The sequence below is a fragment of the Pinus tabuliformis genome, chromosome J (assembly GCF_031772625.1).
Source record: "Pinus tabuliformis cultivar Carrire ecotype Pingquan chromosome J, CPIR1, whole genome shotgun sequence".
NCBI classification, from domain to species: domain Eukaryota; kingdom Viridiplantae; phylum Streptophyta; class Pinopsida; order Pinales; family Pinaceae; genus Pinus; species Pinus tabuliformis.
In genome coordinates, this window is record NC_142295.1 from 1,038,322,745 (window position 1) to 1,038,348,317 (window position 25,573).

Consider the following 25,573-nt stretch of genomic DNA (forward strand, 5'->3'; position numbering starts at 1 on the left):
TAAATAGACTGCATTAGAGAAGAATACCATTGGACTACATTAGAGAATAATACCATTGGAAAAACATGGGTTGTCAAATTTGCAGCTCAAAATTTCCAATGGTATACGTACTATTTTATCACAATTTTATTTTAATTATTTATTTTATTTTATTTTTTTAAATGTAATTTAACCAAGTCAATTGTTTAGATAACATAAGGGTGGTAGGAAGGGTAAAGGTTTTGTACAACCCTGATGGAAAATTGAATACAAGGTATCCCTCGGGATTGAGCTCAATGACCAACCCTGATGAAAATTTGAATAGAAGGCATGCCTAGGGATTGGTCTCTATTATCAAAAATGAGGTTGAATTGCATGGCATGTTGCTCCAAGAATCCTTTGAGTATCTAATATAACCATCTTTGAAGGCTCACTTCTGGTTATTCAACATCTCCACACAAACACCTAGCTAAAAGAAAATCATTTACCAAAAAAAAAAAAAAAAAAAAAAAAAAAAAAATTAAAAAAAATTAAAATTAAAATGTTGCTTGAAGAATTATCCTTTAAAGCTTTTCTTCTATATTTTAAAGAAACAAAATAGTGAGGTTAATGAGTGTGCTAATCAAACTTCACACCTAGCTAAAAGAAAATCATTTACCAAACTAAAAAAATAAAATAAAATAAAATAAAAATGTTGCTTGAAGAATTATCCTTTAAAGCTTTTCTTCTATATTTTAAAGAAACAAAATAGTGAGGTTAATAAGTGTGCTAATCAAACTTCTCCACTCAAAGTTAAGCAATTAGAAACCAACAACACCAATTAGAAAACAACAACACCCAAGGTTGGGTTAATTTACCATAACCTCAAACTCAATCATATGGGTTTAAAGCATACTAAGATCCACACCCACAAAATTTCTCCACTTTAGAGGCAAAATATTCTAGTGCCAATGTTAATTATAGGGAATCAATCACCACAGGTGGCAGGGAGACTGCACCTGATTATGGCATTGCATTATTACCTTCACCATTACGCTAACGCTAATCACACCTTATTAAATTGTAATTCCACAGTTCGAAAGTCACAAAACAAAGCTCAATTTCTTCTTGAAAGCATGATGGATGTCCATGGCATAAGAATTATGAACAAGTTGATGCCATTAAATCTCCCTACAGGTGATTCATCAGGCTGCGTCATTTCAAGATGGCCGCTCCCCTATGCAGACCCAGTAACTCATCATTTTTAAGCATGCACAAAATTGGTTGTGGATTTAGGCATGTCTTGCAGTCTTTATGCCTACCTACTTGGGTACAGTCTTGGGCTGCAAAACCCATTTTCATCCTGGCGATTGCAGGTGGAACAATAATCGACATTTCTGAATTGAAGCGGGAGGCTCCTTTGTGGGTGGTGGGAGGCAAAGCTCTTGCTAAATTCATCCCAATTCCAAAACTGGAATATCACGTTTTCAACTTGGATATTGTTCCACAGTTGAACTGAAGATTGATTCTATTAAAGTTGATTTATTGGTTCTCAATTTGAAGATAAAAGATTATATGATGTCCACTGTCCAAGTGCAAGAGGAAATACTGATTAACCTACTTTGTTTTTAGTCCAAATACTAGTTCTATGTTTGTAATCACTTTTCTTTACTATTAATAGAAAGAGTCTTTTCTGATTGGCAAAAAAAAGTGTAAGAGGAAAACTAGTCCTCGAAGCAAAACGTGCTAGACAAAATGTGAATTAGAAGTTTTGTGTAGTCAACTCTTCAATCTCCTTGACAAAAAAAGTGTAAGAGGAAAACTAGTCCTCGAAGCAAAGCTTGCAAGACAAAATGATGAATTAGAAGTTCTGTGTAGTCAACTCTTGAATCTCCTTTGACAAATCAACCTTCTGCACACACTTTTTTGAGAATGAAGACTCAGCTAGAAACCATGATGAGCATAAAACATATTTATCTTTTCAAAAAAAAGGAAAATAAAAAATGTTTATGTAATATAATATAACATTACAACATTTATCTCATTTTACCCATTCTCTCTCGTCTCTCTCATTCTTAGCCAGGGAGATCTCTGGGGGTACTTAATAACACCTTAAAGATATCTTTTTCTTGATTTTTTCCTTACCCAAATATATTTCCTTCACAAATAATCATTTACTTTAACTGAAAAAATATATTATTTGAAGCCTTCATCAAAGTTGTGAGCTTTTAAAGCTAAAATTGTTTAATAGCTTGCCTCCTTAAGGGAGGGATTAAATGGAAACAAGTGATACACTTGGCAATGTTCTTAGTGCCAAACATAACAATCTCAAAAAAGAGTTAATAGCTTCAGCATTTTTAATAGAATTAATATCAATAGTTAGAATATCATCAACAATTAAAATATGTGAGATAATAAAATTGTTGCTATTCTTAATCCCTTTAATATTCCATAAAGCCCCTTCTTTTTTCTAGAAGTTTGCTAATACTATCTAGAACTAAAAGGAAAGGAAGAGTAAGATTGTTAAATAAGGAAAGGAAGAGTAAGGGTGTTAAATTTTAACAAATGATACATGCTTTCTTAATAGTTGATTGAACTTTAGGGTACAAGTATAAATTTAAGTTGATAATTCAAATTAAACATCATGTTTGGTGGTCATGGGGTGTAGATTGAGTGGTTGAGAGTTCTCTCTTCTTTTGCTTGGGTTTTAATCCTACTTTGGGATGTGTTTGTGTGAGTTTATTGTTGAGACATTGATTTAACCTTGAGTCAAGAACAATTTCATTTACTCTGGGCATCATCCTTGGACTAATAAGTGTTTGATGCATTTCTTTGAGAAATGCATTATGTGAGAAAAGAGAAAAAAAAATGCATAGAATATCAAAATAATGAAATGATTAGGTTTCATCTACATGAATTTGTAATTTGAAAAGTAGGATAAGAATGATTTCCAACAACAATCATGTAAATTCTTGCTTTAAAAAAAGGTATGACAACAAGTCGACATTATTCTCAATCTTAACACAGTTGAAAGATGAATCACATTGATAACTTTATGTGTAGTAACTGCCAATAATAGGTGTGCCCCTACTCATTTTGAATTCTTGGAATTGAATGTGCGCTCCCAAAGAAGTGTGCCCCACCATTGCCCAATAGTGAGAGGATGAATGGAGAACAACTTATAGTAATCAAGAAGTTTAAAAAACCCTCCTTGTAAGGTAGGTATTATCCAATAATTATCATTCTCTCAAGAAATAACATTCGATATCAATGCATTTAGAGTGATCATGAAATAGCTAGATCCATCCTCAATGTATTTAGAGTGATCATGGAATAGTTAGATCCATCCTCAATCAATGCTTGACCATGTCAAGATATGAAGACACTAGACTCTCCAAAAGAGCTCACCCTCATCTTGATGTAGGAATCAAAACACATATCTTCAAGTGAGGGTGCACCATGAAAAATATGAACAATAATTGGGACATGATTTTATAGGTCCACATAGATAGTGCTCTTCAAGTACGCATGCATGTAAAAGTGATATATGACCCTCAAGCTTCTAGTCCATGCAAGATGCATTGAAGGAGACATATGTCCTCTTAACATGACACATTTAAACTCCATAATAACCTCTAGATAAAATATTTTATGTGCTAAGTCAAAGACATGAGTGTGCTCGCCAATCGAGGTCAAATAATGTTAAGTGTAGCTGAAATATCCATGCAATATTTAAGAGAGGGTGTTTAGGAGGGGTGTGCCCAAGAATATTGTGTGATGTAATTACCTCAACCATTCATCAAATATGAAATATCCTATATTGATTGTGCCCTTGGAAGAAGTGCCAAAATGGTCAACTAACTTCCTAAACCATTTGCAGAAGAGAAGGTTGCCCTAAAGAAGTGTGCTAATAAGGGGGGTGTTCTGCAATAATTGTTTTATTTTGAAACTAAGTTATCTTCCCTAATGATAACCCCACCATGATAACAATATACTGATAGGATAAAAGCTCAACCTAGGATTGAATCTAGGATGCATCACTGAAGGACTATTACATGATTAATACCTTATTACATAATAAAAAGAGGTTTGATCACCAAAGATGTCTATAATAACCCTCTTCTCTAACTCAAACTTTAGAAATAATACATCATTCAATACACTTAACCCCTAGGAAATATTTAACAACATTTTACAACATTGACCTGACCTCAAATGTCCCATTATGGAAATGGGGTCTAAATTTTTCGATCTTTTTCGAGCATATCATAACTTAAATTGGATAACATTGTTTTTTTCATCTCATCAAGACCTTTGCAACAATATAATTTTTTTTCCAATTTGACTCCTCGATCAAAATATGTGGTTGATTAAAGTCTTGGTCAATCAAATTGCACCACGTCATCGGGTCTGCCATGCAGTGCCTATGTGATTGTCCACATCATAGGCGACATGGAAGTTGTTGACATGTTCTTATCCTGGGTCACATGTATCCACTATTGATTCACTCATATGACATACCCTTCTAAACAAATGAACACTCATACATAGACTTAGGCAGGTTAAGCAAGTGTGGGCCCCTGCCTAGCCACCTCTTCTCAAGAATAAAAGATCGGGAGAAGCCACTAGGCATGACCTTGTCAGGGTTACATGGAAACATATAACTTGTGATAAGATTAGCCTCCCTCTTGACGTTTAAGCAAAAAAATTCATGCTATGTCGTGTTTGACCCCACCAAATAGGCCCCATGTGCTAGGTCACCCGGGAATTAAATCCCATGAGTTCTACTATGCCCTCCATTCAATATACCCAGGGTCTAGGGTGATGTCACTAGTCTTAAATGTTGGGGTGATGTTATACTTCGTCATGCCCTCCACGTGATGGTCACATTCTTGAAAAGTTTATCCAAATCGTCATCGAATCGGACGGCCAGCATAATGTGGCGAGGGATAATTCTGGTCTTCTTGAAACGACGGGCAACTTTTCCGGCAAACTCCAACACTTCGGCGTGGAGATATTCCAAGACAGCGTCAAGGTAGATGGCCGCCCCGCCTCCAACCCGCTTGGCATACCACCCTTTCTTGAGATATCTGGCAATCCTCCCCATGGAAAGGTCAATCCCGCCTTCACTGTTTTGGTTACTCGCTTCTTCCTTGAGCCTGCTCCATTCCTCCCTCCCTTTCCGTTGCTCTTCCCTGAAGTCTCCATTTTCTGAATACTGCTCCTCTACCGCTGATTGTACTCGTAAATGGCGACCACAAAGCCAATGACACTATTGAAAATGGAAAGATATTTAAACATTATTTATACCATGTGTAGTATAAGAAGATACAAGCAATATAAAAGCAACTTCAATTTCTAGAATTTTGATGTTTGGAATTGATATACAGTAGTCCACCTATACGTATTCTTATTCTTACTAAAACACTGAAATATTGAGTAAAATTTTATAGTTAAAACACTTTACCAATTAAAAATCACGAGATAACTTACCAACTAAATATATTTCTTACTAAAACACTGAAATATTGAGTAAAATTTTGTAGTTAAAACACTTTACCAATTAAAAATCACCAGATAACTTACCAACTAAATATATTTCTTTGGGTTTTACTATTAGTTTGAATAAACACTGAAAAGTGCTTTACACTTTCCCAGCGATGGAGTGATTCAACGCATTAATTACGCTCTCTTCTCCAAGAAGTACATCGAGAAAGTGAAGAATGGGAAAGTGAAGTACGCTTATGCGCCAAATTGATGTTTTTTATTTTTGTTTTCTACTAAAGCCAATTTGGAACTTATTAGTGAATACTCTATAGATATATATATGTCTTAAATCAATTCTGTTCGTAGTGTGCCCTGTTCAAATATTGTTTCATGTATAAATCCCTTTCGAAGGGTATGGAAAATTAAGCCCCAGAGTTTAGGGTTCGAAGTTTGCTGAACTTTCGAGGATTTATAGGTTTACAATAACTCATTTTGTTGTTATATGTTACAGTACTATTTACTACGTTTATTATTGTTTTATAGGTTTACAATAACTCATTTTGTTGTTATATGTTACAGTACTATTTACTACGTTTATTATTGTTTCAAATCTTTTATTTCATGCTTGAATTATTTAATCCATTATTGTTCGTAGGTTTTGTGTATTCCATATGCTAGTTCTTTTCATTTTTTTTTCTAGGTTTTTATTGTTTAATTTAGGTTTAAATGTTATTTTTCAAGGTTTTTTTATCTTTCATTTCAAGTTTATATTGTTTAATTCATGCTTAGATATTTGGACTAAAACATTTGACAATGTTTAAATTAATGTTGAATTATTTTTTTGTAAGCTTAATAGTTAGAACTTTGAAGTTGTTTGTTTTTGGTAATCTATTATATGTTAATAGTTTCTTTTTCATTGTATTTAAGAGTATATTGTTATTTAGCGTTGAATTGTTTTTCCTTAGGCCTAATAGTTAGAATCTTGAAGTTGTTTATTTTATATGTTAATAGTTTCTTTTTCGTTGTATTTAAGAGCATATTCTTACTGTTAATTGATCCTTGGCCTTTTACATGGAGGACCAATAAGGGTTTTTTTGTGGTTGTTGTAAAGTGTGTATGATTAATCTACTATGACCTAACTGATAATTTTTTAACTCTCATCTTAATGTGGTGCTTTATCTAATTAGTTGATTCTTAAAAGTCTTATGAAATCTTGAGATGATTAGGAATCTCCACTTCAATGCTACTTCTTGCTTCAACCTAAATGTGGGTGGATTAGTTGGTAATTTCATTGAAGGATTTTTCATTGTATATATGCCCATTGGTTCCAACTCTAAATAAATTCATCATCTACTTGGAATTTATAATCTACACTACTATAGGAGTCACCTCTTAATATAGTAGATTCCCCATTTCTACTTAAATTACTTAGTTATCTTCTTAGGAGGGGATAATAGTAATTATAACTCTTTAGAATAGTGATGCTTGAGTATCTACTTGGGGAGTGAAAGATGAGACATTTTTATGATCTTGTGCTAGAGCCTTAAATAAGAAAACAAATGTCAAATAGATTTTGTGACTAATGCTTGAATGAATAGGGAAGAGTCCTTTAGTGCCTAATCCCCATAATTTTGGGTTGGTAAATGGACGTCCACTTAGTGGGATGCTAGCTTTTTCCTTCTAGACCATAGAAATCTATTGGAAATTTAGGTGAACTTATTTATAATAAATTTAGGGATGATTGTAAATGAGCTATAATATGTGTATTCCCTTTATGACATTCTTTATTAAAATATTTATGAGTATTAAGTTTGTAGTCATCATTATTTTAGGCTTTGAGTGAAGCCCCACAATATGAGATATCTACATGGTAAAATTTGGAGAAAAATAGAAATCCCAAAAAATCAAATTATCTCATAAAAGAACTAGAATTGGAAGTTGGAAAAGGCTCAAGGAAAATAATGGATAATTTTTACCACAAAACCAAAATTTATCATAAAAAGAAAGGGCAATTTAATATATGAGTCATTAGCATCCCAATGTTCTTAAAACACTTACAAAACCCACAATTTATTCATAATTAGGTTTTGTAGATACGAGCCATTAGTGGAGCCCAACATACATAAGTGTTTAGTAAAATCACAATTCAGTCATATAACTAGGTTTTGTAGAATAAAAAATCATGGGATATCTACATGGTAAAATCAGGAGAAATATAGAAATCCCAAACCATGAAGTTCAAATTTAAGCAAAAAAAAGACTCAATGGACTCATAAGGAAAATAATGGGCAAATATTGTGCTTCCCAAATTTTACGTGGAAGACATGCATCCTCACAGCTACAAGTCTTTGGGTTATATATGTACTGAGTGGTTCTCTTTGTTGGATATGAAAATTGCCCAAGGTTTGTGGTGGAGGTGCAATACTATACACATAATTATGATTTTTAGTTTTTAAGCTTTAGTTGCAAAAAATACCTTTAAATAGACTGCATTAGAGAAGAATACCATTGGACTACAATAGAGAATAATACCATTGGAAAAACTTGGGTTGTCAAATTTGCAACCCAAAATTTCCAATGGTATATGTACTATTTTATGACAATTTTATTTTAATTATTAATTTTATTTTATTTTTGTTAAATGTAATTTAACCAAGTCAATTGTTTAGATAACATAAGGGTGGTAGGTAGGGGAAAGTTTTTGTACAACCCTGAGGGAAAATTGAATACAAGGTATGCTTGGGGATTGAGTTCAATGACCAACCCTGATGAAAATTTGAATAGAAGGTATGCTTAGGGATTGGGCTCTATTATCAAAAATCAGGTTGAATTGCATGGCATGTTGCTCCCAAGAATCCTTTGAGTATCTAATGTAACCATCTTTGGAGACTCACTTCTGGTTATTCAACATCTCCACAAAAACACCTAGCTAAAAGAAAATCATTTACCAAATTTAATTAAAAAAAAAAAAAAAAAATGTTGCTTGAAGAATTATCCTTTAAAGCTTTTCTTCTATATTTTAAAGAAACAAAATAGTGAGGTTAATAAGTGTGCTAATCAAACTTCTCAGCTCAAAGTTAAGCAATTAGAAACCCAAGGTTGGTTTAATTTACCATAACCTCAAACTCAATCATATGGCTATAAAGCATACTAAGATCCACACCCACAAAATTTCTCCAGTTTAGAGGCAAAACATTCCAGTGCTAATCTTAATTATGGGGAATCAATCACCACAAGTGGCAGGGGGACTGCACCTGATTATGGCATTGCATTATTACCTTCACCATTATGCTAACGCTAATCACACCTTATTAAATTGTAATTCCACCGTTTAAGCGTGCTTGAGCCAGAGGCGATCTGGGATGGGTGACCTCCCGGGAAAGCCTGGTTACCAGGTGAAAGCCCCGGAAGTGATGATTGATGCTATGTGGTTCTTTTCACTAGTTGCAATCCCACTTCTTCACCCCTGTGAGCATCACCCGATGCAATGAGTGCTAAGTGAACTATTCAAAAATCATGAGAAATTAGTCAGTTACGACTACCTCTCATGGAAATGGTCATACATTAATGACTTACTTAACGCAGTTGAATCCCAAAATGACATCTAATATAATGCACTGCGTAAACCCCCTAATACTTAAATTCAAAAAGAGTGAAGGGATCTCTCCTTGAATGGTTCATGAGGCACAATACTTGCTAAGGTTTTGCAAATAGGGTAGCAAGCTAAGTGGGCTTGTTGTGGGGAAAACTCCACAGTTAAGCGCGCTTGAGCCAGAGGCGATTTGGGATGGGTGACCTCCCGGGAAGTCCTGGTTACTGGGTGAAAACCCCAGAAGTGATGATTGACGCTATGTGATTCTTTTCACTAGTTTCAATCCCACTTCTTCACCCCTGTGAGCATCACCCGATGCAATGAGTGCTAAGTGAACTATTCAAAAATCATCCGGAAGTGATGATTGATGCTATGTGATTCTTTTCACTAGTTTCAATCCCACTTCTTCACCCCTGTGAGCATCACCCGATGCAATGAGTGCTAAGTGAACTATTCAAAAATCATGAGAAATTAGTCAGTTACGACTACCTCTCATGGAAATGGTCATACGCTAATGACTTACTTAACGCAGTTGAATCCCAAAATGACATCTAATATAATGCACTGCGTAAACCCCCTAATACTCAATTTCTTTTTGAAAACATGATGGATGTCCATGGCATACGAATTATGAACAAGTTGATGTCATTAAATCTCCCTATAGGTGGTTCGTCAGGCTGCGTCATTTCAAGATGGCCCCTCCTCTATGCAGACACAGTAACTCATCATTTTCAAGCATGCACAACATTGGCTGTGGATTTAGGCATGTCTTGCAGTCTTTATGCCTACCTACTTGGGTAGAGTCTTGGGCTGCAAAACCCATTTTCATCCTGGCGATTGCAGGTGGAACGATAATCGACATTTCTGAATTGAAGCGGGAGGGTCCTTTGTGGATGGTGGGAGGCAAAGCTCTTGCTAAATTCATCCCGATTCCAAAACTGGAATATCACTTTGTCAACTTGGATATTGTTGCACAATTGAACTGAAGATTGATTCTATGAAAGTTGATTTATTGGTTCTCAATTTGAAGACAAAAGATTATATGATGTCCACTGTCCAAGTGCAAGAGGAAATACTGATTAACATACTTTGTTTTTAGTCCAAATACAAGTTCTATGTTTGTAATCACTTTTTTTACTATTAATAGAAAGATTCTTTTCTGATTGGCAAAAAAAAGTGTAAGAGGAAAACTAGTCCTTGAAGCAAAACTTGCTAGACAAAATGTGAATTAGAAGTTCTGTGTAGTCAACTCTTCAATCTCCTTGACAAAAAAAGTGTAAGAGGAAAACTAGTCCTCGAAGCAAAGCTTGCAAGACAAAATGATGAATTAGAAGTTCTGTGTAGTCAACTCTTGAATCTCCTTTGACAAATCAACCTTCTGCACACACTTTTCTGAGAATGAAGACTCAGCTAGAACCCATGATGAGCATAAAATATATTTATCTTTTCAAAAAAAAGGAAAATAAAAAATGTTTACGTAATATAATATAACATTACAACATTTCTCTCATTTTACCCATTCTCTCTCGTCTCTCTCATTCTTAGCTAGGGAGATCTCTGGGGTACTTAATAACACCTTAAAGATATCTTTTTCTTGATTCGTTCCTTACCCAAATATATTTCCTTCACAAATAATCATTTACTTTAACTGAAAAACTATATTATTTGAAGCCTTCATCAAAGTTGTGAGCTTTTAAAGCTAAAATTGGTTAATAGCTTGCCTCCTTGAGGGAGGGATTAAATGGAAACAAGTGATACACTTGGCAATGTTCTTAGTGCCAAACATAACAATCTCAAAAAAGAGTTAATAGCTTTAGCGTTTTTAATAGAATTAATATCAATAGTTAGAATATCATCAACAATTAAAATATGTGAGATAATAAAATTGTTGTTATTCTTAATCCCTTTAATATTCCATAAAGCCCCTTCTTTTTTTTAGAAGTTTGCTAATACTATCTAGAACTAAAAGGAAAGGAAGAGTAAGGATGTTAAATAAGGAAAGGAAGAGTAAGGGTGTTAAATTTTAACACATGATACATGCTTTCTTAATAGTTGATTGAACTTTAGTGTACAAGTATAAATTTAAGTTGATAATGCAAATTAAACATCATGTTTGGTGGTCATAGGGTGTAGATTGAGTGGTTGAGAGTTCTCGCTTCTTTACTTTGTGATGTGTTTGCGTGATTTTATTGTTGAGACATTGATTTAACCTTGAGTCAAGAAGAATTTAATTTACTGTGGGCATCATCCTTGGATTAATAAGTGTTTGATGCATTTATTTGAGAAATGCATTATGTGAGAAAAGAGAAAAAAATTCATAGAATATCAAAATAATGAAATGATTAGGTTTCATCTATATGAATTTGTAATTTGAAAAGTAGGATAAGAATGATTTCCAACAACAATCATGTAAATTCTTGCTTTATAAAAAGGTATGACAACAAGTTGACATTATTCTCAATCTTAACACAGTTGAAAGATGAATCACATCGATAACTTTATGTGTAGTAACTTCCAATAATAGGTGCGCCCCTACTCATTTTGAATTGTTGGAATTGAATGTGCGCTCCCAAAGAAGTGTTCCCCACCATTTCCCAATAGTGAGAGGATGAATGGAGAACAACTTATAGTAATCAAGAAGTTTAAAAAACCCTCTTTGTAAGGAGACATATGTCCTCTTAACATGCCACATGTAAAATCCATAATAACCTCCAGAAAAAATATTTTATGTGCTAAGTCAAAGACATGAGTGTGCTCGCCAATCGAGGTCAAATAATGCTAAGTGTAGCTGAAATATCCATGCAATAATGAAGAGAGGGTGTTTAGGAGGGGTGTGCCCAAGAATATTGTGTCATGTAATTACCTCAACCATTCATCAAATATGAAATATCCTATATGGATTGTGCCCTTGGAAGAAGTGCCAAAATGGTCAACTAACATCTCAAACCATTTGCAGAAGAGAAGGGTGCCCTGAAGAAGGGTGCTAATAAGGGGGGTGTTCTCCAATAATTGTTGTATTGTGAAACTAAGTTATCTTTCCTAATGATAAAGCCACCATGATAACAACATATTGATAGGATAAAAGCTCAACCTAGGATTGAATCTAGGATGCATCACTGAAGGACTATTACATGATTAATACCATATTAAATAATAAAAAGAGGCTTGATCACCAAAGATGTCTATAGTAACCCCCTTCTCTAACTCAAACTTTAGAAATAATACATCATTCAATACACTTAACCCCTAGGAAATATTTAACAACATTTTACAACATTGACCTGACCTCAAATGTCCCATTATGGAAATGGGGTCTAAATTTTTCGATCTTTTTCAAGCATATCATAACTTAAATTGGATAACATTGTTTTTTTCATCTCATCAAGACCTTTGCAACAGTAAATTTTTTTCTCCAATTTGACTCCATCAAAAGATGTGGTTGATTAAAGTCTTGGTCAATCAAATTGCACCACGTCATCAGGCCTGCCATGCAGTGCCTACGTGATTGTCCACATCATAGGCCACATGGAAGTTGTTGACATGTTCTTATCCTGGGTCACATGTATCCGCTATTGATTCACTCATATGACATACCCTTAAAAACAAATGAACACTCATACATAGACATAGGCAGGTTAAGCAAGTGTGGGCCCCTCCCTAGCCACCTCTTCTCAAGAATAAAAACTCGGGAGAAGCCACTAGGCATGACCTTGTCAGGGTTACATGGAAACATACAACTTGTGACAAGATTAGCCTCCCTCTTGACTTTTAAGCAAAAAAAGTCATGCTATGTCGTGTTTGACCCCACCAAATAGGCCCCATGTGCTAGGTCACCCGGGAATTAAATCCCATGAGTTCTACTATGCGCTCCATTCAATATACCCAGGGTCTAGGGTGATGTCACTAGTCTTAAATGTTGGTGTGATGTTATCCTTCGTCATGCCCTCCACGTTAGGAGCTATGTAATTGTGGGTTCCACTATACCCGATGTCGTGAAATTCACATAAATCAATATATGTACACATTAGACTCTCCAAAAGAGCTCACCCTCGTCTCGGCAGAGGAACAAAAATATGAATATGTAACTGAGGGTGCACCAATAAAAATAGGCACAATAATCGAGACATGATGTTATAGGTCCTCATAGATAGTATTATCCAAGATGCATGCATGTAAAGTGATGTATGGCCCTCAAGCTTCTAGTCCATGCAAGATGCATTGAAGTGGACATATGTCCTATTAACATGCCACATGCAAACTCCATAACAACCTCCAAATAAAATGTTTTATGTGCTAAGTCAAATATGTGAGGGTTCTCACTAATAGAGGTCAAATAATGCTAAGTGTAGTTGAAATATCCATGCAATAATTAAGAGAGATCACTTATGAGGGTGTGCCCTAGAAGATTGTGCCATGTAATTGCCTCAACCAATCATCAAATATAAAATATCTTCCATATGAAGTGTGCCCTTGGAAGAAGTGCCAAAATGGTCAACTAACTTCCCAAACCATTTGTAGAAGAGAAGGGTGCCCTCAAGAAGTGTGTTAATAAGGGGGGTGAGCTCAAATAATTTTTGTATTACGTAACTAATTTATTCTTTCTAGTGATAACCCCACCATGATAACAACATATTGATAGGATAAAATCTCAACCTAGGACTAGGATGCATCACCAAAAGACTATTACATGATTAATACCTTATCAAATATTAAAAACAGGTTTGATCAGCAAAGATGTATATAGTACCCCACCCACCGCTTCTCTAACGCACACTTTAGAAATAATACACCATTCAATATACTTGGACCCTAGCCAATATTTAACAACATTTTACAATGTTAAGTCATATCACCTAGGGAAATCCCATCAAGGAAAAGTTATATTTTGTTTTGAATTAACTCACAAAATATGGTTTTTCTACTCTTATATTTATTGAATATTGTTTTTTAGTTCTAGTTGTAGGTTATATTTCTTTGAGTGTGGATTTGATTTGAGAGTTAAAATTTAACATAAAATAATTGCGCAGAGAGGCGCTCTCCGACCTAGTATGGAAGAGATGTTGTCAAGCTATGTTATGTTATGTAAACATTTTGACTCGGTCAAATTACATAAAAATAAAAATAAATTAAATTAAAAAAATAATAATTATAATTATTAATTATTAATAATGAAACTAACCTAGATCATTCTTAACTCTAGATATATCAAGCGTTGAGAGGAATCAAATATCTCGAGGTGTGAAGCTTTCCTCAAGTTTTGCACTCAAAAAAAGAGGTTTTCACCTTGAGAGATTTGATCCCTCTTGGCGGTTGATAGATCTAGAGTTAAGTTGGATCTAGGTTGGTAAATAGTAGATAATCATGAGATACACAATACATTCAATTTGAGAGAATCATATACGTTTAATTAGGATGTGGATATCAAACTATAAGCCAAGATTGTCTTTTTTATTAAGGTAAATAGTTTTAAAGTCTAAGTGAATATTAATTTATTCTAAGTGAATATCACTTGTTACTTGTGCAGGCACAGAGTTCTTGTTTGATTTTTCTTTTGCTATTGAAATTAAAAATCTTATTTTATGTGTATCTTGATTTATAATTACTATGCATGATGGTTTCCAACACAAAGGATAACCATATACACACTTGGTGATAACTAGATCTTATATCGATTTTTTAGAACAATGTTGCTCCCCACAATTGATCAAATAAGCCATTGATTCAAGGTAATGGGTATTTTTTTTTTTTATGGTAGCTTTATTCAAATTCTCGTAATCTATACACAGTCTGAGTGTTCCATCTTTATTTTGCACAAATAAGACTAGTGCACCCTATTATGACACACTTGGCTTGATGTATCCGTTGTCCAACATTTCTTTCAGCTAATAGTTTCAGTTCCATGTGTTTAGGGGTAATCATCGAGTATATAACTTTAGATGTTGGTGAATTTCCTAGAATCAATTATATGGAGAAATCCACTTCCATGTGTGGAGGTAATTAAGGGATCTCTTGTGTAAATACAACATATTGCTTCAGAACTTGGTGTTCTGGGTATTGGAGATCTTATGTCCCTATAAATACCCAGAATTATGAGAATTATTTTCCCTTAAAGATTATGAGATGGATGGTGGATGATACCCATAAAGTGCCATAAATGGGGTCATTTTTGTTGTAGTATGGAAGGAAGTGTTATACCACCATTCAACTAGAGGCAACCAGTTGACCCATTGTGTTGTTTATCAGATACAAAGAAATGAAGATAACATTTCAAACATTTTTTCACTATCTTAGTTTGCCCATTAGATTGAGGATGATAAGATGAGATAAGAGCTAATTGAGTACCAAGACAAGAAAATAATTCTTTCCAAAAATTTCCAGTGAAAATGGAATCTCCGTCACTTACAATAATCTTTGGGTTTCCATGTAGCTTTTGAATTATTTCCATAAATGGTAGCAATTATATTGCCTTTAAAAGGATGATATAATGCACAAAATTGTGCATATTTGGTAATTTTATCAGCTACCACCGCGATGACACTCTTTCCTTGATACTTGGGTAAACCTATGATAAAATCCATTCAGATCTCCTCCCAGAGCTGACTTGGAATGGCTAAAGGTTGTAACAGACCATGGGTCTTAATTGTCTCAACTTTATTTTGTTGGCAAGCCAAACATTTTTCCACAAACTTATGAATATCATATTGAAGGCCATCCCAAAAAGAAATCTTCTTGACCTTTTGATAAGTTTTTAAAAATCATTAGTGCCCTCCTAAGAGGTAGGTGTGCAATTCCAAAAGAATCTTTTGTTTGAGTTGGGAATTCTTACAAAGATATAAACAATATTTGTATCATAATGAATCAGTTTTCTAGATAAATGTATCAGATCTACTCAGATCTTGCTGAAAATTTTGAATGAGTGTCCACACATCTTCGTCATTCTTCCATTCATCCCTTGCTTTAGTTATCCAATCAGATTGAATAATAGAAATGGCACAGAGCAATGCTTCCACATCCTCGTCCTTTCTTGAGAGTGGATCTGCAACAACATTTTGCTTCCTTTTTTGTAGATTATTTCAAAGTCATAACCCAACATCTTTGTGATACATTCTTGTTGCTCTTCTGAAGATAATCTTAGTTCCAAAAATTATTTAAGACTATCATGATCAATTTTTATCTTGAAGTGTCTTCCCATTAGGTAAGGTCGCCATTTCTTTAGTGCATGTAGTATTGCCAACACTTCCTTATCTTAAATAGGTTTGTGTAAATACTTTCCCTTGATTGGATGACTTTCAAAAGAAATGGGCCTTCCTTCTTGCATTAAAACAACATCAATTACATTTCCCAAGGCATCACATTCCACAATAATGGTTTTTGAGAAGTCAGGTATAGATAAGACCAATGCTTGGTACATTTCTTGTTTAAGATGTTCAAAGACCTTAGTTGCTTCCAGAGTCCAAGAAAATGCATATTTCTTCAGTAATGTTGTTAGAGGCGTTGATATTCTCCCATAATTCTTAACAAACTTGAGATAATACCCTATCAACCCAAGAAATCCTCAAAGATGATTTAGGGTTGTGGGGATTTTTCATTCCTTAATGGCTTTATATTTTTTAGGGTCTACCTTAACACCCTCATGAAATATAATATGACCAAAATATTCCATCTCTTGTACTCCAAACAAACATGTGGAGGTTTTTCATATAATTGTTTCTTCTTCAATAGTTTGAGCACCCTGTCAACATGTTGAACATGATCCTTGCAAGACTTACTGTATATTAGTATATCATCAAAAAATACTAACACAAATTTTAAATGAAGGGTTTGAAAATGGAATTCATCAAACCCTGAAATGTGGAAGGTGCATTAGTAAGGAAAAAAGGCATGACCAAAAACTCATAATGATCTTCATGAGTTAAGAATGTTGTTTTTGAAATGTCTTCGGTCTTCATTCTAATTTGATGATATCCTGAATCAAGATCCAACTTTGTGAAGTAAATTGCTCTATGTAATTCATCCAACAATTAATCAATGATAGGAATGGGAAATTTATCTTTAATATTGAGCTTGTTGAGCTCCCTATAATATAAACACATATGCCTTGACCCATCCTTCTTATGCACCAACACTATTGGAGCAAAGAAATAACTTTGACTAAGTTGAATTATAGCTGCTAACATTTCTGCAACCATATGCTCAATTTCACTCTTTTGGGCATAGGGATATTTGTAAGGCATGATGTTTGGAGTAACACTTCCTGGAATCAAGTGAATAGCATGATCATAATCACAAATAGATAGGAGGCATTTGGGAGTCTCAAACACCTTGGAATTATTTTCCAAGACTTTTTGTAGATTCCGAGAAATAGATGATTTCCATGTTTGAACGTCTAGTGAACATAATTGTGCAATTACTTCGTGAATTTATTTCTTCAAAATAATTTTCATGCCATTGGAGCTGATTATCTTCCCTAGTTTCCCTATGATACCCCTTGATTCAATTTCATTTCCTTCCCAAAAAAATATTCAAGAAAAGTTCTTGAAAATTAAAGGTTATTGTCCCCAAATATTGTAACCATTTGACTCCTAGTACAACACAGCGCCACCCATTGGAATGGTTAGCTTAAAATAATGGCACTTTCTAGAGAAATTTATAGTTCCTCCATTTGCAACCATCACTCTAAACTCTAGCGTTGGATATAGAAATCAATTCAATTCCTTCGATATCGTACAATGATTAAAATTATGGGTATTACCTAAATCAGTCAACACTATTACCTTTTTCTTCTTGATATAGCCTTTTATCTTGAGAGTTTCAGGAGTGGTAATCCTGCCAATATTGCATTACAAGATATGGTCGGATTCATTTCTTATTTCTCTAGGGTTGGTTCATGGTATATATCCTCTTATTTTGATGTTTCTTGTTCCTTTTTTTCCTCCTCTTCATAATCTATGTAAAATAACTTCTTCTTGGCACACTTATGACCTTTAGTGTATTTGTAATCACAACTATAACAAAGCCCTTTTTCTCCTTTTTCCTCCAATTTTTGTGGTGTCAACCTTGTAGGTTGTTGAAGGCTAGGAGCAACAACACTTCCATATTTATATTTGTGAGTGGTAGTGTAACGACCCTGGTTAAAAATCCATCTAATAATGATAATAAAGGAATAATATGACCAAGGTCATGGGACCCATATTTCAAGTTGAATGTTGGGCAAAAACATAGCGATGGGGATCACTTGTGATTAATTTATGGCTATGGAAATTTTTAAATGAAGTGGCAAAGGTAAAGTGGAATTAATTGACATTTACTTATGAAAATAATGGAAAATAGGAGAAAAGGAAGGTGAAAGTTCACAAAATTGCATGCGAGGAAAATTGAAGCAAAATAGAGGAAAATGAAGAAAATATAGACCTCAATGATAAAAATACTTTTGAGGATCAGTTCAGTCTTTGGCACGCTCATTTTATTCTCTCTCTCATACTCTTTCACACTTAGATTTTTTTTGGAGCACTCTTGGAGGATTCTCGTACACTTTGGATTTGGAGAAAGAAGGCAATGGAAAAGAAGCAAAGCACAAGGGGATAATGGCATCAACAATTATAACAACTTTTCTTTGTACGTACTGAGTTGCATGTATGATTTCCTTGCTATTTTTGGAATGCATGGTATATGCATGTGATTATTTGGTTATGATTTGTCATTGCCATGGAGGATTGCCTAGATTGACATTGGTTTTGCCTAGCCTTTCCATTTCCTAGATAGACATGATGTGTATTTTCCCATTTATTTTCATATTGGCGCCCATGTTCATTATGGTTGTGGGTTGATTTATTAGTTCCTAGAGCCTTGGTTGGAAAAATGATATGGAAGCCTTAATTGAATGAATTAAGTCTAAGGGAGCTTAGATCTGTTTGCAAAGTGATGACAACCATGACAGGGATATAGATGGTATTCTAAGTCCATTGGTTCAGTTTAGTAACCTTTGGAGTTAAGTGTGGAACTTGTAAAAGAAACTTTACCATAATCCCAGAGAGCCCAGTCAAGATGATAAAATCTCAAGGAGATGTAACCCACGATATTTGGGTGAACTCCTAGATTAAATTTGTTGTTATGTGTAGATGTTTATTTGTTGCATTATATGTTTGTTATATGTGTTTAATATAAGCAAAAACAAATGGACTTAAAACACTTAAATAGTTTAAAAATCAAAAGACATACACCAGTTTCAAGTATTTAATTCCGCAAATGTCATATATAAGCTAGATCATTTATTTGTTTAACTGAGTGGGAGGTTCTTGTAAGCATAAAAATTTATCAAACCCCCCTTTCAGATCATGGAGTGATGTAGATCCTTAGTCCAAGAGTTGTAGAAATGTGGGCAGGCTCCATGAAGTCATTCTCCTCATGGATCATTACCTTGCTACGGGGTCCCATAATATTCACTAGTAGGAGGATCAATGTGATTCAGATACTGTGGACTGCAGAGGAATGTTGACGATAGAGGAGGAGGCTTACTAGTAGAGTCAACAACAACACAATTTTCCCAATAGATAGTCGTAGACATAGTTGATTCAGTTCGTTTTTTTGGATGCTTCTCAATTGTAGATGTTGCAGTAAAAAAATAAACAGTGAGAGGTGTTGCATGCAGTACATTACACAGGTGCAGGATAAGGGTGGTTGATAATCCCTTTCTTGCGGAGAGGGAGTGTTGAAAATGCAACAAGAAAGTCTCAATTTTGATTTTTGCCTTAATCAAATTGAGGAAGTTCGAAACATTAGCATACAACTTAGAGGAGTTAATTGAGGTGACATGGCTCTTGTCACACAGTTAAAAATACTCAATTTGAGTTAATGAGTTGAACTTCAATTCACTTCAGTTGATTCCTAAAACATAGGAGTTTAGCTTAGTTAATTCGAGTTAGGGACATGAAGTTTAGTTGTGTGCAGTAGGTTCCTAAATTTTAGGAGCCTAGGTTGAGCTTATTTCAGTTGTAGCAATTTATTTCAGTTAAATTTAGCTATGGTCAGTTTAACTAGTTCTAATTGTTGGAGGAACTAGTGGAAGGTCAAGTTGTGGAAGTGGAACTTAAACAACACGCGGTGATCATACAAATAACTAATCAATCAGCCTAAGTTAGCTCATGTGTGTAGAGAATTCAAATTACCCAATTGAGATGGAGCTTTCAAGGCAGTGTACTATCAGTTGTAGACTATTCTGAAGTGTACAAGTGGTGCACGCAGTTAGAGGAAGGACCTAAAGAAATTGCACAATCCATATGAGGGAATTTCCCAATTAATAGAGGCCTAATTCCTTAAGGAATAGTGCAAGGAATTAAGAACTTGGAGGGCTAGAAAATTAGCTAAGTCTTGGCAAAATTTAGTCAAATAGGCAAATGAATATACTATACACTTGCAGGTTGTTCTTAGGCTTAAGCAAGCATATGTATTTCATATGTATTCTCTGATTAATGCAATATAGGTCGGAAGGGGTTTTGAGAAGTTGATTTCCTCTAGATAAATATTTATGCATTTGTGATGTTTCTTTCTCATGTCTGTGATTTTTGTTTTAAATGGTGAATTAACTTCTACATATCAGTAGAGTAGCTTCATGTCTTGTGATTTAGTAAACTTCATGAGCAGTTTCGAATCTCGCATTAATTTCTACACTAGTGTAAGCTTAGTAACAATAATTAAACTATTTAAACACCAATGTTCAAGCATCCACAATTCCCACTAGTATCAATTATCCACCTCCTTCTCTTTGAACAACTCTACAACTCCTATTGTAATTTATTCATTAGAAATCATCGCAAAACATTAGCACTAAAGACCCTTTATTCCACTGACATAATTTATGGCAGAACCCCATTGCTAAAAATATGACTTCATAGAATTATATTCTTTCTCTAAATCGCATATTAACAAGTACAAGCATAATGTTAAATGGAATGTCTAGATATTTTAATAGCTTTCAAATTTATACTCGTCTATTAATTAAACGAAGTCTTTCGGTAGAAATCACATGAGAGAATTTTGTTGACGACGTGTTTGGAACCAACAACTGTGGTTTATCATCATCTATTAATGTTAAATAGAATGAACTATCAAAATTACTAATTAGCAACAACACTTGGACTTTATATAAACACAATATAGGTTTGCAAAGGTGGATAGAGCAATGATTCCATCCAAAGGTGCTACTGTACAACCTAGTAGTGGGGAGATGTGTAGGTGTTAGATGTAAACATTTTATATTGCAGTTTTGTTTTTATTAATAAAATTTTAGATAAAAGAAAATTAAAATATACATATCACATTAAAATATATAACATATATATAAATAGTAGTGATATATTAAGATCCATTTTATCATACACATTAAAATAATGATTCCATAACTATATTAAAATTAAATTAATAGGCACATAAATATTTAATACTTATAAGATAACAAGATTCTTAACCATGAATATTGGATGGATGGATATTATTAACTTCTAAATAAGTTTTGTTACAATGCCGTGGGCCAATACCATGGCTTATCAATACCACACGCCTAAAAACTATAACTCATTTCAAAATCAAAATGTTTTATAAATATTTTTATTTATTTTATTTTTATAACATTTTTAAAATAAAAACTCGATATTTTCAATAAACTTGCCATATAACAAGATTCTTAACCATCGATATTCACCTTATTTTACCATAGATATTATTAACTTGTAAAGAGGCTTTGTTACAATATCATGGGCCACTACCATGGCTTATCAAAACCACTTACCCAAATATTGGTTCAATTAAAAAATAATAAAAAATTGCTAATTATCTAAAAAAATAAAAAATAAATAATAATTACAATGATAATTATCATTGGAGATTGAACCATGTAATGTTTTTTATCCTAGACCAAAGAGCTTTAAGAATAAACTAGTGCTAAAAGGGCTATTTATAAAAAAAAATGTTGAAGTGAACTATATAATGTTTTTGATTCCAAAACAAAGAACTTTAAGAATAAGCTAGTGCTAAAGAGACTATTTATAGAAAGAAGTCAAGTATCCGTTTGATTAAAGATTAGGGAGGAATAAATTTGGTAAAATTAAATGTTATTAGAAATAAATATTAAATTAGAAAAAGTAACTAATGATTAAAACCATAATTTGGCCAAAATTAAAAACTATAAAATAAAATAATTAGTAATAAATGTTAAAACAGATAAAAATAAATAATGATTAAAACAGTTATTTCACCACAATTAAACAAAGTCACCAAAATAAATTAAATAAATTAAGAATTAATGGAAGGAATGACCAAATTCTGGTAAGTCCAATTCTAATAAGGTTATATTGAAACATTAGAAAGTAAATTAAGAATTAATTAAATAATGAAGTAAAAATGGTTTAGAAATTAACGAGAAAACTAATATTACTAAACCATTTTAAATAAATTTAATGACTTTTAATTAAAGAGGGGAGGTTAAAGGATGAATATCAATTTAATTTAAATTAAATAAAAAATATAATCTAAGAAATAAAGTTAAAGAAGACCTCCAATTCGAAATGATGATTTTTTTTTCTAAATGATTATAAGATTTATGAAGGTGGAGTGGGAGTGGGGTTGAGGTGGGGAAAATACCACCAAGGGTAGGAGAGAGGTAATTAAGGGAGGGGCAAAAATCACTCATTAATGGGTGAGATGGTAGATAACTAATTTTCAGGATTGGCTAGGGTGAGAGGGGCACGAATCACTTATCAGGTGAAATGCTAAATGACTAGTTTTCATGATTCACTAAGTATGTATCCATCCTCATAAAACATTTGACTACCTCAAATTACATAAAACTAAAAATAAAAATAAAAATTAATAAATATAATTAATAATAAAACCAACATAAATCCATTTTACCTCTTGATCCACTAAAATCGGAGAGATATCAATATCTTTTAGAGTAAAAATGACTAGTTTTCAACGAGAGAGAGGTGGGAAGGAGCCGGAATCACCCACCAATTGGTGAGATGGTAGACGGTCAGTTTTCGGGATTGGCTAAGCATGTATCCATCTTCATAAAACATTTCACTGCATCAAATTACATAAAAATAAAAATAAATAAATATAATCAATAATAACACCAACATAAATCCATATTAAGTCTTGATCCACCGAAATCGGAGAGATATCAATATTTTTTAGATGCAAATATTTTTTAGAGTAAAAAAGACCAGTTTTCACCGAGAGAGGGATGGGGATGCGCGGGAATCACGCATCAATAGGTGAGATGGTAGATGACCGATTGGCTAATCATATATCCATCCTCATAAAACATTTGATTACGTCAAATTACATAAAAGTAAAAATAAAAATAAAAATTAATAAATATAATTAATAATAAAACCAACATAAATCCATTTTACCTCTTGATCCACCAAAGTCAGAGAGATATCAATATTTTTTAGATGCAAACTTCTTTTAGAGTAAAAATGACTAGTTTTCACAGAGGGAGGGGCAGAATTACCCATCAATGGGTGAGATGGTATATGACCATTTTCAAGATTGCCTAACATGTATCCATCCTCATAAAACATTTGGCTACCTCAAATTACATAAAACTAACACTAAAAATAAAAAGTAATAAATATAATTAATAATAAAACCAACATAAATTCATTTTAAATCTAGATCCACCAAAGTCGAAGAGATATCAATTTTTTTAGATGCAAACTTCTTCTAAAGTAAAAAGGGGTGACATGGTGGAAGGAGGCCATGATTTTGCCTGGAAAATAGTGAAAATTTCAGTATGATTTTGGCAAAAATCTGACCAAAATTTTGGGAAATCTAGATTATAACGATCAAGCTTCATAATTATGTTCACATTTGATGCTGCACTTAGTAATCCTAAAATTAAAATGGATCTAGCTAGTTAATATCAACGGTTCATAAACACATGGGTGAGAATAAGATTATAAATAAACACTTTAACCTGCACAGTAAATGTATAAACATATAAATCATACCATCAATCTCTCAATCTTAATGGTCTGAGTTCGAGTTTGGCAGTGGACTCAATCTTAATTTCTGAATTCGAGTTTGGCAGTGGAAACTGGTAAATAAGAGCAGAAGAAAAGTGCAAGAACGTCAATACTGGGCCAAACAAACAAACTGAGGTAAGTGAACAAACCTTTATTTGTTTAGGGTTAATATTTGATCTTTGATTAATATGTTGATCCCGGCGATATTTTTTCTCCTATGCTAAATATTTTTAGGGTTTATATTTAATCTTTGATTAGATCCAGAAGCTGGCGAGTATGCTTTTTCTCCTATGCACTACGTACTGCACAACTATACCCGCACTTCTTTGTTTCAAACCGAATTGATCACATTTTTTGTTTCCGCACATGATCTTCAGTAGTTCTTGAACTCCATTGTGCTATGCACTTTTCTACGATCATGCATTTGCTTGGGCGTTAGGGAGGGGAACATGCATGTATATATCTATAGAATAAAAGGAAAACATTGTGGGAAAGTATAAAGCACTTCTCAGTGTTTATTCAGACTAATAGTAAAACCCAAAGAAATATATTTAGCTGGTAAGTTATCTGGTGATTTTTAATTGGTAAAGTGCTTTAGTTATAAAAGTCTACTCATATCTTGAGTGATATTTAGTAAAAATACAGGTGGGATTATTGTAAATCGATTCTAAATCTGAAAACTCTGCAGGAGTTGCTGATGAGATTTTTGTTAAGAGATGTATGAATGACAGCTTCCAAAAATTTAAACAGTAACACAAAATTCTACCAAATATCTTTCCATTCTCATCAGTGTCAGTGGCTTTGTGGCAGAAGCAATTCGCAGTTGCCATTTGCGGGTACAATCAGCGGCAGAGGAGCAGTATTCAGAAAATGGAGACTTCAGGAAAGAGCGACGGAAAGGGAGGGAAGAATGGAGCAGGCTCAAGGAAGAAGCGAGTAACCAAATCAGTGAAGGCCGGATTGACCTTTCCAGTGGGGAGGATTGCCAGATATCTCAAGAAAGGGCGGTATGCCAAGCGGGTTGGAGCCGGGGCGGCGTCTACCTTGCCGCTGTCTTGGAATATCTCACCGCCGAAGTGTTGGAGTTTGCCGGAAAAGCTGCCCGTCGTTGCAAGAAGACCAGAATTACCCCTCGCCACATTATGCTAGCCGTCCGATCCGATGTGGATTTGGATAAACTTTTCGAGAATGTGACCATCGCCAGCGGTGGAGCGATGGAAATCATTCATTACGCTCTCTTCTCCCAGAAGTACATCGAGAAAGTGAAGAATGGGAAAGTGAAGAATGTTTATGCCCCAAATTGATGTTTTTTATAACATCACTTTTTCTTCCTTGGGGGCATTTTGCTTTCTAATAAAGCCCACTTGGAACTTATTACTGAATACTCTATAGATATATATATGTCTTAAATCAATTCTGTTCGTAGTGTGCCCTGTTCAAATGTTGTTTTATGTATAAATCCCTTTCGAAAGGTATGGCAAATTAAGCCCTAGAGTTTAGGGTTCCAAGT

General features: G+C 33.8%; 2 pseudogenes; one reads left to right on the top strand and one right to left on the bottom strand.

Annotated features, from left to right (window-relative positions):
• Positions 1–4,822: 4,822 nt before the first annotated feature.
• LOC149230437 (histone H2A-like) lies at positions 4,823–5,166 on the bottom strand (annotated as a pseudogene).
• A 19,767-nt stretch (positions 5,167–24,933) lies between these two features.
• LOC149230438 (putative histone H2A.1 pseudogene) lies at positions 24,934–25,367 on the top strand (annotated as a pseudogene).
• Positions 25,368–25,573: the final 206 nt, after the last annotated feature.